Source organism: Danio rerio, chromosome 20 (assembly GCF_052040795.2).
Source record: "Danio rerio strain M-AB ecotype USA chromosome 20, GRCz13ab, whole genome shotgun sequence".
Classification (NCBI taxonomy): Eukaryota; Metazoa; Chordata; class Actinopteri; order Cypriniformes; family Danionidae; genus Danio; species Danio rerio.
In genome coordinates, this window is record NC_141040.1 from 6790225 (window position 1) to 6802393 (window position 12169).

Below are 12169 nucleotides of genomic sequence, written 5' to 3' on the forward strand. Positions count from 1 at the left end.
TACTTCCGGGTTCAGCAATACTGCTGTTGTGGCTGGTGTATTCTGGAAAATTTTCTTACCCCTTGGTTTCAAGTGTGGTCCTGAATTTTTTTTTTTTTAAGGGGTATTCACCCCTTCCCATTAGCCCTACGCCTTCAAGCTAAAGAGAATTGGGACACCCCTACCCCTTGGCTTGAACGTGCAAAATGAGGGGGAAGGGGAAGGGCTAAGGGGTAGAATTGGGATTGGGCCTTGGTACAAAAAAGATCTACACACTGTTTTATTTTTTTTTTTGTCTTTATTTGAGAAAAATCTAAAAAAATCAATTAAAAAAAATAACATTTAACCAAAATTAAAAGTTGATAAATGTTGCTACTTTAATTTTTTATATAAAGAAAACAACAGTGTGCAGAACTATTTCACACTAGAGCTGCACAATTCTGGCTAAATTGAGAATCGCGATTTTTTTTTTGTTAAAAATAAAGATCACGATTCTCTCAAGATTCTGTACATGTAAAATAAACCTTAATATGAGATTATAGTTTTTTTCTCAAACATATGGTAAAACGACAATAATAATATTATGCAGGGCTCGAATTTGCGACCATTTTGTCGCATATGCGACTGAAATTTTATCTATGCGACCTTGAAATATATTTGGGAGCATTTCTGCGAGTGTTTAAAATTGTAGTGTGCGACCAATTTTTACTGAAAAATATTCACCACATTCAGGATTCGGGAGACATTCACGCAGAATGCATCTCTAAGCTCTTTGTCTGCACTTGAAACGCAGCGCTCGGGAATGGTTTAAAACAGTTGTCATGTCAACTTGCTGCAGTAAACAAATCCAAGTCCGTAATGCTTGCCCCGCCTTTGCGCTCTTCTTATTGGCCCACCACTGCTCTAGCACTGAACGCGAATGATTGGTTAATATCAGCTGTCAATCACTCAGCGCCTTCTGGCTTGGGATGACAGAGAGCTACTACCGCGAAAAATTTTAAAGCGCTGAAGATGAGAATGAAGATTACATAACACTTGACAGATTTTGTTTTAGAAACCATGGCATCTACAATTACAAATAATGACACATCTTACTAGTTATACCGTTAACACGTTAATTCAAGCAGTGCGTGCAGGGCCGGTGAGCGCTCCGTGTATGCTTTGGTCACTCAGTCACTCACTCACTCATGTTATAAAAATCTATTTTCTTGTGATAACGGGATTTTGTTGAGAGATATTTTCCTCACGCTTGCATATAACGTTATATATGAATTTTTTTTGCTTGTTAGTTTGATTAGTGTTGATTTCAAATACAACCAATATGTTTGTATAAAACTTGTAGTAACGGTGTTCATAATTGGTGGGTGCGACTAAATTTTGGCTGATGCGCCTAAATTTTTAAAGTTAGGAGCACCGGTGCTACCAAGCAAAAAGGTTAATTTCGAGCTCTATTATGTGTAGGTCTACTGGCTTCTATAAATAATTATATTCTACTTATAATAATTCTGGTGTTGAATTATGTTTAAGATATGGGCCTATGCTTGCAATCGGTCATTGAGAACATTATTAGACCATTTAATTCACTGGTAAAATCTACATTATATAGGCTAGAGTAGGTATACTGACACTGTAAACATTTATTTTCATGCACAACTGTGTGTTCGCTATGAAAGAAAAAAAACATTTCAAATACTTGTCGCAGTCAAAACTCTAAAATGCGATATGACTATTTAAATAATGTGCTCGCTTTCAGTTTCATTTTGACTGCTAAGTGCTGTTCATACTACTCGCGCGGCTCTCAAACGATCACTCTGTGCCACGAACTGAATATTATTTACATCTTTATTACCTGTTACTCGCAGCATAAGCAGGTTCTGTTTACTACAGATGCGCGCGCGTCTATCATTAAGCAGGGCGCGCGCCCGCACAGTCAGCAGCTCAAGTCACGTGTGATTTCCCGGCCGCAAATACAGCATTATATGAAGACAAAAATGACATTTTTGGGTGAATTATACCTTATAAATACAGTATGTGACTCTTTTAACATCATTTGGATGTGTGCATGTCGCTGAGCAATGTGTGTGAAACAATGAAAAGACTCGTGCAGCCGCCTTTGCTTCTCTCCTGAACGTCAAAATAGAATCGTAGAAATGCTGGATTAAGATCGTCTAGGGCAGTGATCACCAAACTTGTTCCTGGAGGGCCGGTGTCCTGCAGATTTTAGCTCCAACCCTAATCAAACACACCTGAACAGGCTAATCAAGGTCTTACTAGGTATCCTTGAACATCCAGGCAGGTGTCTTGAGGAAAGTTGGAGCTAAACCCTGCAGGGACACTGGCCCTCCGGGACCGAGATTGGTGACCCCTGGTCTAGGGGGTCGAATCGAGATCGCAATCTTTTTTCGATTAATTGTGCAGTTAAATTTCACACTTTATTTTTCTCAAATACTATTCAGTTCATCTGCTGTTTGACAGATTTCATGCATGTGTCATATAGTGACCACAAACAGACTAACACCTCATGGCTATTCTAGTGTGCTGAAAACCTACACAATGAAAAGTGTTATTTGTGGTCAGTTTTGTCAGATAACTGGACCTGATCTTGATTTCAGCCAGGGAATCATGTGAATGCACTCAAAAATGCAGCTGAAGTCTGAGAGGGAGCCCATGTGTCAGAAATAAAACTCAAGCTAGAGCTAAATCTCACTGCAGACATATTTTAGCCCATGTATCATAGTGCTGGACTAATGCCTTTGACTGGAAAACCATGTCATTCCCCTCTCTTTATTTTCCACACATTCTCTATGCAACTCAGCTTTGATCACAACAGCTGTGTGTGTGTGTGTGTGTGTGTGTGTGTGTGTGTGTGTGTGTGTGTGTGTGTGTGTGTGTACGCGCATTCCTGCTTTCAATGGTCAGTTTGTTAAGTCCGTAAAAACTGAAGTCATCCTTTGTTTCGCTGGCATGTGGGTGATTTAGTCCTGAAAAACCACAAACACACTCTTACACACACTTTTATCATTCTTCTCTTTCATTTGCCAGCCATATTCCAGACTCTGTAGGTTATAATATGGTAGTATTGGTAAAGTTTATATTTTTAGCATGGCTGTATTTAAAGGAACATTGTTCATTTTTTTTTTTGTAAACAGGCTCATTTAACTTGCCCTAGAGTTTTATCCTTATTGGATCTATTAAGCAGATCTTCGGGTCTGGCGGGAGCACTTTTTATTGTTAGCTTAGCTTAGCATAAATCATTGAATTGGATTAGACCATTAGCATCTTGCTTAAAAAGCTAAACGAATAAAAAAAGCTGTTGAAAATGTTCCTATTTAAAGCTTGTCTCTTCGGTAGTTACATCATGCAATAGGACCAATGGAAAATGAAAAGTTGGCCATATTTTATGTCGATATGGAACAATACTCTTATTCTGGTGTAATTATCAAACAACTTTGTTACCATACTTTTTAAAAACATGAGCAAGATGCTAATGGTCTAATCCGATTTAATGATTTATGCTAAGCTAAACTTGCTCCCGCCACACATGGAGGTAGACTGAATGGATTAAAAATGGTAAAAATCAATTGTTTGCCTTTAGAGGACTAGTAAAATGAGCCAATTTACATAACAAATGCAATGTTTGTTTAAGGTTGAACAGTTTAATACAAAAATGTATTTGCTCATTTATACTATGAATACATTTGACTTTTAGTTTGACTGAAATTGTATTGTTTTTTTGCTGTTGTTTATGTTGAAGAGTTGTGCCATCATTTCCTCACCTTTATATCTTTATCAAACCCATACTTTTCTTCAAATATTAGAGATTTCCTTTCTTCCATGAAAGTCTGTTTAGTTAGACCCTTGAAACGGCAAAAGTATTCAAATAAAGACAAAAAAGAAGAAAAGTTTAGTTTAATCCAAGTCCGAAGTTATTTAATTTAGGCTTTTATTCACATATAAACTTTGGTCAGAGACCTAAATTCACACCATTCAAATTTAGTCTCATGAACCAAATAGGTTTATCATCAGGCATATTTATTATTTGTTTCCTGACCAATATTTGTCATTAAAAATCCACACAAACAATAAAAATCATAAAATGATCTTGTAAAGTAATTAAATCTTTATAAACCTTAGGTTAAACCGCTCGGTTAACAGGGATTATTTATTAACATTTCAAAAAAGTTTAATTGTTTTCATAAGTAAAAAAAAAAATCTACCGAAAATAAAAAAAGATCTACCAACTACCTGTGGCATTGTGAGTGCAGTATTAGAAGTCGAGATCGCATTTACAGCAGTGGTCACCAAACTTGTTCCTGGAGGGCCGGTGCCCTGCAGATTTTAGCTCCAACCCTAATCAAACACACCTGAACAAGCTAATCAAGGTCTTAGGCCCCGTTTACACTAATGCGTTTTAGTTTGAAAACGCATAAGTTTTGCTACGGTTACGCCATCCGTCCACACTACGCCGGAGTTCTCGAGCGCCGAAAACGGAGCGTTTCGAAAACGCTGGAGAGGCTGTTTTCATTCTGAAACGCTGCTGCTCCGTCTCAGTGTGGATGATGGAAAACGGAGACATTTGAAAACGGAGGCGGGGCTGCAGACATTCGCCTCTCTGATTGGGGCTTTTCCTGAATATTAAGTAGCCTAACACGCACAGTTCAGTCCTGCATCTTCTCCGTGTAAGTTAAAACTTCGCAAGTTTGATCATGGCTGCAGTCTCTTCTTCTCAGTTTGATATGGAAAACAGACTATACCGAGGACACGGGTAAATCTTCAAAGGGAACAGTGTACTTTATAACTTCATTCACATCACCCTGGCTACGTTGTTTTACTTTCTCAACAATAAAATGTAAACATGATATAAGGAACTGCCTATTTTCATTTTAATATTAACAACTAAACAGACAGCAGAAATGTTGAGGCGCCGTGCTGCAAATATGAGCGTCATCTTCACTGTGTGCATATTTATAACAAAACGGAGCCTACAACAACTGCCTCCTTTCAATTTCAGTGAAAATACGAAACACACCCTCTCTTTTGCTGAATATCAGTTTTAATAATCGATAATGGCCATTATAAAAGTATAACATACAATAAGTTTATACATTATAGGAAATAAAGGCAAGCGATCAGTCAATATACAGAATGTACGTGCTTACATTAATCATTAACTTATCTTTGCGCTTAGCCAAAACACGTTACCTGAGAACAAGTAATAGATTCCAATGTCCAATGAATATGTCGTTAAATAAAGACAACAAGATGAAAGAAATATTCCGTTTAATAAATATAGTGAGGTTAGATCCAGCGGGAGATGCTTGATGAGAAGTCCGACTAGCACAGCTCTCATCTGGGTAGATTGGCTACAGCGCTTGCCTGAGAGTGTGTGTGTGGTCACGTGATGTGCGTTTTCAGCGTTTTGGTGTGGACGGAGAGCAGTTCAGAAACGCTGGGTGAAACGCGAGTGTGGACGCGGATCGTTTTCATTCTAAAACGCCGTTTTAAAACTAAAACGCACTAGTGTAAACGGGGCCTTACTAGGTATACTTGAAACACCCAGGCAGGTGTGTTGAAGCAAGTTGGAGCTAAACCCTGCAGGGACACCAGCTCTCCAGGGCCGAGATTGGTGACCCCCTGGCCTACAGCATGCGGATCTCTTTGCTTGCATGCTGATTTCCTCTGCTCGTGCACAAAAGTTGTTGCACGCCACCTCAAATATAAGCCGCTTCAAGAGCGCGCAGATCTTCTTGTGCGCTCTTAAATAAACGCTGCTAAAGTGCGATTTAGTGCGTTTATGTCTCCAGCATTTATTAGATTTGCTTGGAATATTTATGAATGTCTCTAATAGACCTACAGAGCGATATTAACGCGTCCTGAAGTAAAGTGAAACGGCTATACGTCGTGTTTGCTGGCCTCACGCGCCTGTCAGTCAGCATGTAACACTAAGGGTTAAAAAAAGGACGCACAGCACTACTACGGTTACAGAAAAGTTTGCGCTGTTATAATTCACTTGCCTTTTAATATGTTTTGGTGCGATTATCACCCGCTAATAAAAAAGTTAAATGTTTTGAATGAGATCTGTAATGTAGCCATGGCGGGATGTATTTTTGGCATGGCGCCCCACCGTGGAAGAATGAATGTAGCGGAAACAACACAAACTAATCAAACTAATCTAAAGGAATAGTTAACAACCCCCCCCCCCTCCCCCCCCGCGACCCCCTTTCCAAACAATTGAGTTTTTTCTACAGCTGAATGTCAGTTGAAAACCTGTAACCATTGACTTATATAGGGAAAATAAATACTATGGAAGTCAATGGTTACAGGTTTTCTACTTTCATCAAAATTAAGGGTGGATAAATAGTCAGTAATTTTAAATTCTTGGCTGAACTATCCCTTCAATATTTTTAATTATATTTTATGGTTTAGTCTAAGTTTCAGCAAATTTTTTTATACATATGGTAGTATTGCTTCGTTACATTTATATTAAATGCTTTCCTTAAATATTTCATAATCATACTCAAAACCATACTAAAATTAGACGAGAAGTGTACATCTTTAATGTTATAATTATTATAGTATATAAGTTATCACATGTTCTGGAAATACATGGAGAATATTATTTTTAAAACAGAACTGATTTTTAAACCACCCTGCACCTCCATAAACGCTGTTAGACCTTCAGACCTGTTTCTTCTGCCTGGAAGAATCATCCAGATCTTCTTTTCTCTTTGAAGGGTGATTCAGCAGATCATTGACCTCTTGGCCCATTGGATGGTGCAATCCTCATGTGACCCTGACATCTGTTTGTGATGTTTCAGGAGAATCATCTTGGGATGCCTTTTTTTCTCCATTTGGATCCATTTTCTTTCACCTAAAAGAACGTTTACACAAGACCAGGCTGGTTTGTGCTAGTTTTGAGACGCTGTCTGGTCTTAAGATGCATTTTTTTTTTTTGTCAATCTGATCCCAAGTAGACAATGCTTAATACAGGTGTAAACCGGTTATTTTGAGCTTGTCCTGATGGTCAAAGAGCATTAGTGCAGATTGCTTTCATATTTTACATGCTTATATGGTCAAATGCATTCAAACATCCTTTAAAGACTGCCTAGAATTAACCTAGTAATTCATAATAGACAAGTGCACCAGTTGAGTTATAAACTTTGTCATCTGAAAGCGTAAGTTTGGTTTGAAGGTGAAAAAAACGTTTGTTCTAACACAAGCCAGCAGCATTTGGTGTAATTTTGTAGCAATAAGGCTTTCTCTCTACTGTTTTCATTTGTCTTCTTTTGCAGCCATAATCTAATTGGATGAACAGTAAATAGAAATATAAGAAAAAGGCCATGCATGAAGCTTCCACCATAGACTTTTCTCTCAAAGAAATCGAGAAAGTGGTCAAAAGTGGATAATAGTGACAAAATAACACACTAGGTGTAACAAAGAATGTCTCTTCCTCATCTTCATGATTCGATTGTTCAATGGTAGTTGACCCAAAAGTAAAAATCCTTAATTTTTATGTCTAGAACTATATATTTTGAAGAATGTTGAATACAGCCATTAACATCCATAGTAAGAACAAAAAATACAATGGAAATCAATGGCAGCTTTTTCCGAACATATTATCCAGTTTTTGTGTTCAACCTTGGGCTTGGGGATATGGGCAAAAATCATATCTCTGTATTTTTAGAAGGAATGACGATAGATGATGTATATCCAGTATTTTCCCATGTATGGTTACTTGAGACTTAAAGTCTTTATTAAAAATTTATTAAACATTTTTTGAGCAAAATAAAATTCAAATACGGGTTTCCCCACATGTTTACAAATAAACAGCTGCACAAAAAATAACAGCTGGTCAAAATCTTTGATAAATAAAATACAGTACAGGTTTTTCTCCTGCTTAAAACTGTTACACAACATTTAAAATTATAAAGAAAAATCTTTGATAAATAAAATACAGTACAGGATTTTTCCTGCTTAACACTAAACACAGCACTACTGTGCTGTTGTGCAAATAACAAATTAAACAGAACCATAGAAAACAGCTACATTGTTATGCCGGCAGCTAGCTCTCTGCAACTCTCACTTGGTCACCCACTGAAGCTAAGCAGGGCTGTGCCGGTCAGTACTTGAATGGGAGACCACATGGGAAAGCTAGGTTGCTGCTGGAATTGGTGTTAGTGAGGCCAGCAGGGGGCGCTCAACCTGTGGTTTGTGTGGGTACTAATGCCCCAGTATAGTGACGGGGACGCTGTACTGCTCAGTGAGCGCCGTCTTTCGGATAAGACGTTAAACCGAGGTCCCGACTCTCTATGGTCGTTAAAAATCCCAGGATGTCCTTCGAAAAAGAGTAGGGGTTTAACCCCTGCATCCTGGCCAAATCTGCCCACTGGCCTCTGTCCATGGCCTCCTAACCCTCCCCAATATCCATGTCTCCATGTCTTCTCTCCACCAATCAGCTGATGTGTGGTGTAATGTAAAATGGCTGTCGTCGCATCATCCAGGTGAATGCTGCACACTGGTGGTGGATGAGGAGACCAAAATTGTCAGAGCAAATAAGGAACACACGTAAATAGTAACACAACAAAAAGTGTTGTATGATAGAAAAGATCCACATTGAATGTAAATATGAAACACACTGTATTACACATTTACATGTATGTATTGTGCAAACCTTGCACATATCGAAGATATCTAAAGATAAGTCTTTCACTCCATGTAAAAAATGGCTGTGACAGCTGCAGGCGCTGTGTGATGCGCATGCACGCGAGGCAGTGTCAGAGTTGTCCAGGTATTCGATACAACACCTGACTGCATGTTCCTCCTTGTTACGTTAGTGATGGGTCGTTCATTTAAACAAATCTTTTGGTTGACTCATGGAGTGAATCATTCATTTACGCATGCGCACATTTGTGCAAGTGGAGTTTGTGTGCTACCTTAGAGTGGTCTGTTTAAAACAGAGTGCACATGTGTGGCCTCAAACCATATCGATATGAAAGATATTGGACAATCCCGCATCACGTTGGGGAATCATATCGATATATCCCCAGAACTAGATATACCGCCCAACCCTAGTGCAACCTAAAGTAACCCAAACGGATTTGAAGCAAGACAAGAATGAGTAAATGATGAAACAATTTTCTTTTTTGGGGTGAACTGTCCCTTTAATGCTAGATTGTAAACAGGGCCAAAATGGTGGACAGTGGCTGCTCTCTTTAGTAGTAAAAGTTAACCAGAGTGATGGCCCAGCATGTGTCTTTTAGGTCAAGTTGATTAAAAAGGAAGCCTTGCTGGTCAAGCTTGTTAAGATGCCTGGTGGGACACCAGTAAAACAGCGTCCCATGTTGACCACCTGCATCCTGATCTCAACGTGCGCCGGTCACCAGCTGTGCTGCTGTTTTGATCAGCCAAAAGGCAGACCAGATGAATCTCTGGGAAGCGATTTGGGGATTCCTGTGTCTTGGGAATGAGTTCCAGGGTTTTTCGGGTGGGTCACAGCGTCTATTTTTGGAAACATTTTCGACCTGCAGATGTTGTTTGTGTGTTTGTTTATGTTTTTCTGTACTCTTGGTTATATTTTCAAAGACAGCGTCCCCTTGACAACCCATCACATGTTGTGATTTGGGTTAGATGTGTGGTCAGGGCTGGAGAAGATGCTCCAGTGCATGTTTGATTAGTAAAGGAAGACACATTCACTGGGAGTGGAGCAGTAATTATGGAATGGATGGTTACTTAAAGACTATTGGTTAAGATTGTGTAACTCAAAACATCAGCCTAGATAGCCTCTCTGTTGGAATTGCAGACTTAAAATTTCGCACGCGAGTCACTTTTCTCATGACAACAAACTAGCCTCAAGCACCAATGTGTTTATTTTATAAGGATTAACAAGTTTTGGTTATTTTTTACATATTTTTAAAATGTATTTACGTTTCATGGACCTATATATCAAGACCAGTGTTATGTAAATCAAGTAAGAATTTTTAATTTTTATAAAAGCCCAGTTTAAACCCGGTAAAACATGCAAAAACAACAATTTCACGCATTTTTAGACATGATCACTTGAAAATAGACTTTAAAAAATGGTATCTTTTTTCTGTGATGGCAGAAACATGCTTTCATTTTTTTATAGCTCAATTCATGTTTATGAAAACAATTATTCAAAGATGATTTCTTGGATTTACTCAATTTTTTTTTACGTTAAGTTGTTGTAAATTGATTCGGGCTGAATTTAAACAAACAAATTAAGTTGAACATTATTAAATTAAATTGTTTGTTTAAATTCAACACAAATAAATTGTTTGCAACAGTTCTGCATGCAACCCTTTTTTTCAGTGTAGCGCTTTTACAATGCAGATTGTGTCAAAGCAGCTCAACAAAATTAGAAGTTCAAGTAAATTGAAACTGTGTCAGTCCAGTTTTCAGAGTCGAAGTTCAGTTTAGTTCTGCTTTAAGTTTTAACACTGAAGAGCAAATCCATCGACGCGCAGCTCCTAAATGTCCCAAACCAAGCAAGCCAGTGGCGGCAGTGGTGAGGAACAAACTTTACCAATTGTCGAAAGTGAAGTAAGAAAATCTTGAGAGCAACCAGGCTCAGTTGGGCACGGCCGTTTTTCCTCTGGACAAACTTCTTTTGCTGAGCTTTCATGTTCTTTTACAGTATTTTTTAAATGTCAAATTTGGAAATACATTTTTTCACTTGAAAAAAAAATTGAAAAAAGTGATTCTGTCCAGGATTAATTGATTTGATTTGATCAGTTGTTGTTTTTTTCATTTATTCATAAATAATAATCTCTTTAAGCTTTTAGTCATATTTACAATTCTTTTATGTACTAGAATTATTAAAATTAAACCATTTAGAAAACACAGTTTTATAGAACTGGGCAATTAATCGAAAAGTAAATAAAATCGATATTCAGAACCTATAATCGATTTTCTAGGTAAGTTTTTTTCAGTTACTTTCTCTACCGCATGTTGAGTCATGTGACCCCACTTTGTTAAGGCTGATTTATATTTCTGCGTCAAAGATACGGGTGTGGCCCAGCGCAACCTTCGCACGGCCACATACCCGCGCACCTCTCGAAAAATTTATTTACACGTTGCACGTTTGCATTACATTGACGATGATTGAAAGCTGCGCCAGATATGCCTTGAGATGGCATATTTCCCATTACAATAAAATTATTTACATTGAAAATGATATTTTCTACTTTTGAAAACATTGGAAATAACTAATTTTGTTTCCAAAAGTGCAAGTTATTTGTTTTCACTTTTTTATGAAAGAAAAAAGTGACTGCTGGTTTAGGAAATGTGTGTTTTAATTTCAGTTGTTCAATGCTGATGTTCAATAAATAACCATAGATAGCAGATAAGTGTGTGTTTTCTTCAGTTATTTTGAAATCAAGTGATGCACCCTTCATTCCGAAATCTCTCACTTGTAATTTGTGAACATATTTACTGTACAAAACTGAACTATGAGGGCAAAAAATAAATAAATAAACAAATAAAATAATCTTTCATTAATCAAAATCAAGGTAAAATTGTTCAGTTAATCAAGACTTTTATTTTAGGCCAAATCGCCCAGCCCTAATGTTTTATGACCTCAAACAATTCATGAATATATTTCACTGGAATATGAATACATGAAATATCCTTTTTAGAGACGCACGATAAACGCTTGAAAACAATTTTACTGGGGAGGAAAACAATACAAACATTTGTCTTTGCATTTCTAACAGATTCTTCCTAAACTATAACATTTGCAACCTTAACCGATCACCTGTTATCAAAAGAAAGTGATCTAGTCACTTCAGTGGGAAAGAAATATGAATGTACAGGATGAAAACGCATATAGATGAAAGTCATCAACACTAAATATTTTTAATTCATGTTAACTCGTCTCATTATCCACAATTATTATTTTCCTCTTCATTATATGCCTCTAATCGCTCCATGAAGCTGTTTTAGTTTTTTGTGTGTATATATAATAATAGCACGTACATTTTCAAAGGGTCGACGAGGATACGCCACAAAATTGATGAGATTAAATTCATCAGTTTGCAGACAGAAAGGGAGGGAGCAGGAGGCAAACAGAGAGAAATTCCTGCAGTCTCTCCCCTGTGGTTTGTTATGTGTGCAATCTGAAGAATGCGTGTGTATGGGCTTCAGCCAAAGCCACAAGCCCAACTCCCCATAC

The 12169-nt window shown here is 37.7% G+C and overlaps 2 protein-coding genes across 15 annotated transcripts in view; one reads left to right on the plus strand and one right to left on the minus strand.

Annotated features, from left to right (window-relative positions):
* Window positions 1–12169, minus strand: part of dsc2l (desmocollin 2 like) — a 1349056-nt gene that overhangs the window by 669053 nt on the left and 667834 nt on the right. The gene's annotated exons all lie outside the window — the stretch shown is intronic.
* tns3.2 (tensin 3, tandem duplicate 2) overlaps window positions 1–12169 on the plus strand; it is an 817627-nt gene that overhangs the window by 85161 nt on the left and 720297 nt on the right.